This window comes from Rhincodon typus, chromosome 38 (genome assembly GCF_021869965.1).
Source record: "Rhincodon typus isolate 14 chromosome 38, sRhiTyp1.1, whole genome shotgun sequence".
Classification (NCBI taxonomy): Eukaryota; Metazoa; Chordata; class Chondrichthyes; order Orectolobiformes; family Rhincodontidae; genus Rhincodon; species Rhincodon typus.
The window spans coordinates 4,199,329-4,206,336 of record NC_063369.1 but is presented as its reverse complement, the minus strand read 5'-3'; positions in this window follow the sequence as shown (position 1 = coordinate 4,206,336).

Below are 7,008 nucleotides of genomic sequence, written 5' to 3'. Positions count from 1 at the left end.
GGTGTAGGGGCTGGAGGGGGTGACAGGGATGGGGAGGGGTGTAGGGGCTGGAGGAGATGACAGAGGTAGGGAGGGGGTGTAGGGACTCGGAGTGTACTAAGTGAGTGACTGAAAGTGGCTCTGTTTTACTGGAACATGCTGTGAGGTAATGTAAGTGACAGCACATTGTCTGTTTGTTTTGGAATCTCACCCAATGGCCAAGGTCACAGTGAATGCAACGTGGATGTGTGTCGAGCAGTGTCTGTGTTCCTCCCCACATTGGGTATTGCATAGAGCCCAGAGAGCTGTGGGCAGGGATTTACTTACGATATGTGGTCAGTGCTTCCTGTTTACAGTGTGCTGCTGGCTTAGGTCAGTAAAAAAGGCAGCCAAAGTGATTTCTCAATGCTTATGAGAGCAGGATACCATCTACAACAACAACTTGCATTTCCATTGCACCTTTGTCGCAATACGGCATCCTGAGGCATCTTACAATTAAATTTGGACACAGGACTACAATTTGGGTAGGTGGCCGAGGCATGGTTGGCCACGTAGGTTCTAGAAACATCTTAGAGGAGGCGAGCAAGGATTGAGGAGGGAATTCCAGGGACCAGGAGCTCATCGGGCAAATGCACAGCCTTCAATGTGATTCACCAGGATTTGGAAAATGGTGTGAGCTTACAGGGACTGGAAGACCTCCAGAGAGAAGGAGAGATGAGGACATGTTAGGACTTGAAACTGAGGTGATCATCTGAAAACCAAGAACTGTTTGACAAAGATTAGGTATTGGACAGTGAGCAGAGGAGAGATACAGGAACAGAGACAGCCCAAGTTTGGGAATGGGCAGTAGGATTTTAGAGTTCATGTTGCAGCTGTACAGGACATCGGTAAGGCCTCTTTTGGAATACTGCATTCAATTCCAGTCTCCCTGCTATAGGAAAGATTTTATGAAACTTGAAAGTGTTCAGAAAAGATTTACAAGGATGTTGCCAGGGTTGGAGGGTTTGAGCTATAGGGAGAGGCTGAATAGGCTGGGGCTATTTTCCCTGGAAAATCAGAGGCTGAGGGGTGACCTTATAGAGATTTATAAAATCATGAGGAGCATGGATAGGGTGAAGAGGCAAAGTGATTTTCCCCAGGGTAGGGGAGTCTAAAACCAGAGGGCATAGGTTTAATGTGAGAGGGGAAAGATTTAAAAGGGACTGATGAGGCAACGTTTTCATGCAGAGGGTGGTGTGTGTATGGAATGAGCTGCCAGAGGAAGTGGTGGAGGCTGGTACAATTATAACATTTAAAAGGCATCTGGATGGATATATGAATAGGAAGGGTTTAGAGGGATATGGGCCAAATGGTGGCAAATGGGACTCGATTAATTTAGGATATCTGGTCAGCATGGACGAGTTGGACCAAAGGATCGTTTCTATGCCGTACAGCTCTATGCGTCTAAGTTTGTAGAGAGTGGGAGATGGAAGATGGAGTGAGATGGAGCGGTCAGATGAGCTGATGTGGGGGCAGAACATCTGGTTTGCTTTCAAATTTAGTGACTACATTTTAATAAGCCACAAGGGGCTTTTAGACAAGTACATGGAGGGATATGGACAAAGGGCAGGCAGAAGGGATTAGTTTAATTGGGCAACATATTTGGTACAAGATCATGGGCTAAACGCCCTGCTCCCGTGTTGTACAGTTCTAGGCTCTGTTCACATTTTCATCCCCGCAAACCACAGCCTGTGCTCACAACCAACCTTCTGGGAGTTGGGTTAATGGGTATTTAAGGTACAAATCCTGCACATTCCTCAAAATCGACGGCGAGATGGAGGGTAAGCGCAGTTGTTTGAGATTCCCAGCTCATGATCCGTCTCCCTCCTGCTGAAGCCACGAGCAGGTTACAGAATGGGAACAGAGTATGTGAGTTGAGATGTGCCTAGCCCCTCCCTGCTGAGAGAGTCAGCAGAATCAAGTCAATGAGGAGCTCCCAGGCTGAATTAGCCTTATTGTCACATGTACCCGCACGAATACAGTGAAAAGTTTACAAGTCGCCATTTATAGCACCATCTTAGGTACGAGGTACCCAGGTACACATTCTTCAGTACAACTTCTTAAGGATGAAAAAAGAAAAATAACGAAATAAAAAGTCCAGTACTACAGATCATAGGAATAAATTAGAGAAGAGAGAAATAAAAAGTTCAGAACGACAGTCCTTCCAACCCAGTCCACAAGAGCGATCAGTCCCATTTTCCAGCAAAGTGGTGATCAGCCAGACAGGATTCTCACCAGTGAGCTCTGAGAGGCTTATTTGCATTTTATTGACACGCATTAATGTCTCATTATCTCGTCTCATTGATTTACAGTTTCCCGTTCTCCCATTGTGTCTGTCTCATCTCTTTGAAAAAGCAAACCAACACGTCCCCACAAATGACTTAATTTTGATCTACACTTTTGGAAATCACTCACAAACCTCTATCAGGAATTCCACAATATATAGGAGCAGAATTAAACCATTCAGCCCATCCAGTCTGCTCTCCCATTCATAGAATCATACAGTCATACAGCATGGAAACAGACCCTTCTGTCCAACCAGTCCACGCCAAACAAGTTTCCCAAACTAAACTAGTCCCACTAGTCTGCATTTGGCCCACATCCCTCTAAAGCGTTCCTGTACACATTACTGTCCAAATAACTTCTAAATGTTGTAACTGACCTGCATTCCTCTAGCTGTTCATTCCACACATGAACCACCCTCTGCAGATAAAGTTGTCTCTCTGGTCCCTTTTGAATCTTTCTCCTCTCACCTTAAAAATACGCCCTCCAGTTTTGAATTCACCATCCCTAGGGAAAAGACCTTTGCTCTTCATATTATCTATGCCCCTCAAGATTTTATAAACCTCCATAAGGGCACCCCTCAACCTCCCACGTTCCAGCGAAAAAAGTCCCAGCTTATCCAGTGTCTCCTTATAATTCAAAACCTCCATTCCAGGCAACATTCTGGTAAATCTCTTCTGAACCCTCTCCAATATAATAAAATCTTTTCTAAAGCAGGGTGACTAGAATTGTACACAGTACTCTAAAAGTTGCCTCACCAATGCCCTGTACAACTGCAACATTCAATCATGGATGATATGTTTTCAACTCCATTCTCCTGTCTTCTCCCTGTAACTCTTGATCCCCTTATTACTCAAGAACCTATCTGTCTCTGTCTTAAATACACTCAACGACTTGGCCTCCACAGCCCTCTGCAGCAATGAGTTCCATAGATTCACCATCCTCTGGCTGAAGAAATTCCTCCTCACCTCAGTTCTAAAGGATTGTCCCTTCACTCTGAGGCTGTGCTCTTGGGCCCTAGTCTCTCCTTACTCCTGGAAACATCTTCTCCATATCCACTCTATCCAGGCCTCTCAATGTTCTGTACATTTCAATCAAATTCCCCTCCATCCTTCTAAACTCTATAGCGTACGGACCCAAAGTCCTCAACCTCTCCTCATATGACAAGCCCTTCATTCCCGGGATCATTCTTGTAAACCTCCTCTGGATCCCCTCCAATGCCAGCACATCCTTCCTTTTATAAAGCAGAAAACAGCAAGGTGATACCATGTTGATAGATCATTGCTTGGTTCAGGGGCAGAGAGAAGTTGTTTAATACGCTGTTACTACAAAACGTGGGCCTGTTATTATAGAACAGGGGATGTTGATTTTGGGTGAGATGAATTCAAGTGGGTGGAGGCTCACGAGGAGCATAAACACTGGATTAGATGGGCTGAGTGGCCTGTTTCTGAGCTGCAGACTCAACGTAACCCTGGGTGGTGAGTTTGATAATCAGATTTTTGGACACTGAGCCGGGTGGGCATGCTATCACACTCCAAAACAGGGAGGTAGCAAAGTAGTCCATCAGAAAATAAACGAGCTCAGCATTTTTACCAGGAGCTGCTGCAGCTAAAGCTCGCTGAAGCGAAGCCAATCATGTCCTGCAGATAACATCTCAAAGAGGCAACCACGTGTCCTGATAGATAAAGCAGGGAGGAAATGGTGAGTGATCAAATCAACAGAATGAACTTCCAGTCATTCTCAAAATGCAGGGAAACACCGGCCTCAGTTACGATCACACACTCAGCAACTGCAGGTCCTCCATGTCCTTGCACCCTTCCCATTACCTCAAATGACTGGTCAGAGAACCTTCAGCTCCTTAGAGACCAGAACACTATAAGATATAGGAGAAGATTTAGGCCATTCAGCCCATCGAGTCTGTTCCACATTTCAATCATGGCTGATATGTTTCTCAACCCCATTCTCCTGCCTTCTCTCTATAACCTTTGATCCCCTTACCAATCAAGAGCCTATCTGTCTCTGTCTAAAATACACTCAATGACTTGGCCTCCACAGCTCTCTGCAACAATGAGTTCCACAGATTCCCCACCCTCTGGCTGAAGAAATTCCTCCTCATCTCAGTTCTAAAGGGTGGTCCCCACACTCTGACGCTGTGCCCTCAGGTCCTTGTGTCACCTGCTGATAGAAACAATTTCTCCACATCCACTCTATCCAGGCATCTCAATATTCTACAAGCTTCAATCAGATCCCACTCATCCTTCCAAACTCTATGAAGTACAGATGCAGAGTTCTCAACTGCTCCTCATATAACAAGCTCTTCAACCTCAGAATAATTCTTATAAACCTCCTCCTTAGAAATCCTTCCTTAGATAGAGGGCCCAAAACTGCTCTCAATAGTCCAAATGTGGTCTGACCAGAGCCTTATGCAGCCTCAGCAGCACATCCTGCTCACTTATTCTGGCCCTCTCAAAATGAATGCTAATATTGCATTTATCTTCTAATAGTCAACTGAACCTGTAACCTTAAGAAAATCCTAAACTAGAACTCCTAAGTCCCTTTGTGCTCCAGATTCCTGAAGCCTTTCCCCATTTAGAAAATAGTCTATGCCTCTGATCTTCCCAACAAAGTGCATACCCTCACACTTTCCCACATTGTATTCCATCTGCTCACTCTCCTCACCTGTCCTAGTTCATCTGCAGCCTCCCCACTTCCTTACCACGTCCTGTCCCTCCACCAGACTTTGAGCCATCTGCAAACTTAGCAACTATGCCCTCAGCTCCCTTGCCCAGATTGTTAATGTATAATGTGAATAGTTGTGGTCCCAACACTGACCCTTGCGGGACTCCACTAGTCACTGGCTGCCATCTTGAAAAAGACCCCTTTATCCCTGCTTCCGCCTGTCAGCCAGACTGGTATCCAGGCCCGTGATGCCTCCAGTCAGGATATTCTTCCCTCAGAAGGTGGTCGAGCATACGTCAAGTTCATTATCCAGGCCAGCATTCCCGATATTGTACTGAGGGAGTGTTACACTGCTGTGGATGCTGTCCTCCTAATGAGGTGCTACGCCAAGAGCTCTGTCAATTCGCAGGTGGCTACAAAGCAGACTTCTCAAAACATGGCCCCACATTGTGAGGATTGAAAGTAACTGTGTCCTCTAAGTGAGTTTGGGATGGGGAATGGTGGGGGATGCTGGGTGTTGAAGTAAACGGGAAGAGTGATGGGGAAGAGAGGGTGGACCGGTGGAAGTGAGGGCTTGCCTCTTAGACCAGGAGCCCCGTTGTTCTAACTCGATCAGAGCTCAAACGTGGCCAAATCTGCCTCGGGGTTCCTGACCCTGGAATTTCAGCTTGTGACCCCAGGTGGGGTCACAAACCCCCACATTGTGACACCCCTGATATACAAGATCAAATATCACTATGTGATGTTAAATTCTTCCCATCATCTCACCAGTATTTACATCCTAACCTACATTCCTCGAAAAGATTGCCTATTCCTTGAACTCACCGTTATTAGTAGAATCTCATCTGCAAATTTCCTCTACACTGAATCAGCAGCTCTGAGCTCTGATGAAGAGGCATCTAGATTCGAAACGTTAGCTTGCCTTCTCTCCACGGATGCTGCCTGACCTGCTGTGATCTCCAGCACTTTTTGTTTTCAATCAGCAACTACATTTAACAGCCACAATGCACATTGCGAGACTCCAAGGTTATAGGGATCGGAGCATTCCTATAATGGAAAAGCAAGCCTGCTCCTCCTTTGTTCTCAGATGTTCTGTGCCCTGGAGGCCAGTCTGGGTGAGTGTAACATAGAAACATAAAAACATTAGGAGCCCTTCGATGCTGCTGCACCATTTATTCTGATTGTGGCTGATCATCCAAATCAATAGCCTGTTGCTGCTTCTCCCCTCGCGGTCTATCCTTTAATCCCTTTAGCCCCATGTGCTAATCCAACTCCTTCTGGAGATCCAACTGCTTCTTGAGTGTATCTGTTAGAAGGTCAACTGAATTCTTTTAAATCCTGTGACAACAAGGTGCAGGGCTGGATGAACACAGCAGGCCAAGCAGCATCATAGGAGCAGAGAGGCTGACGTTTTGGGCCTAGACCCTCTTTTAAATCCTGTGTTGGGCAATGCAAAGACTCCTGACTCTCTGATCCCAGGGATGTTAGTGGAATTTGGAATGTGGACATCCTCATTCTATGGCGGGGAGAATTGTTATGTAAAGGTAAGAGTTCATTGCCACTGGCTTCTGTGTAAATGTGAGGTTAGGTAGAGCAAGACCCACTCATTCCAGCCAGAATGCGAGAAGGAAGGAAAAGTTCTCCTTTATTTCACACCTTTCATGACCACAGAGCATCGCAAAATGCTTTAAAGTCAAAGAAGTATTTTCGAAGAGTGGTCACGGTTGCAATGTGGTTGCTGACCTATTTGCACACAGCAAGATCCCACAATGTGACTTAGTGTTATGTTTGTATTGATTTTGTCCGAGGGATAGATATTGATTCCAACACAGTGGGATGGTGTTGGTGGTTATTTGGGGTTGGGGGGATCTCCCCTATTCTTCCTCGACGTGGTATCCTGGGATTTACATCCAGCTAAACGATCAGAACAGGGCCCTAGTTGATGCCCCCTCTGAAAGGCAGCACCTCTAACAGTGCAGCATTCCCCCAGTACCTCGATGAAATGTCAGTTTAGATAGCTGTGCTCAA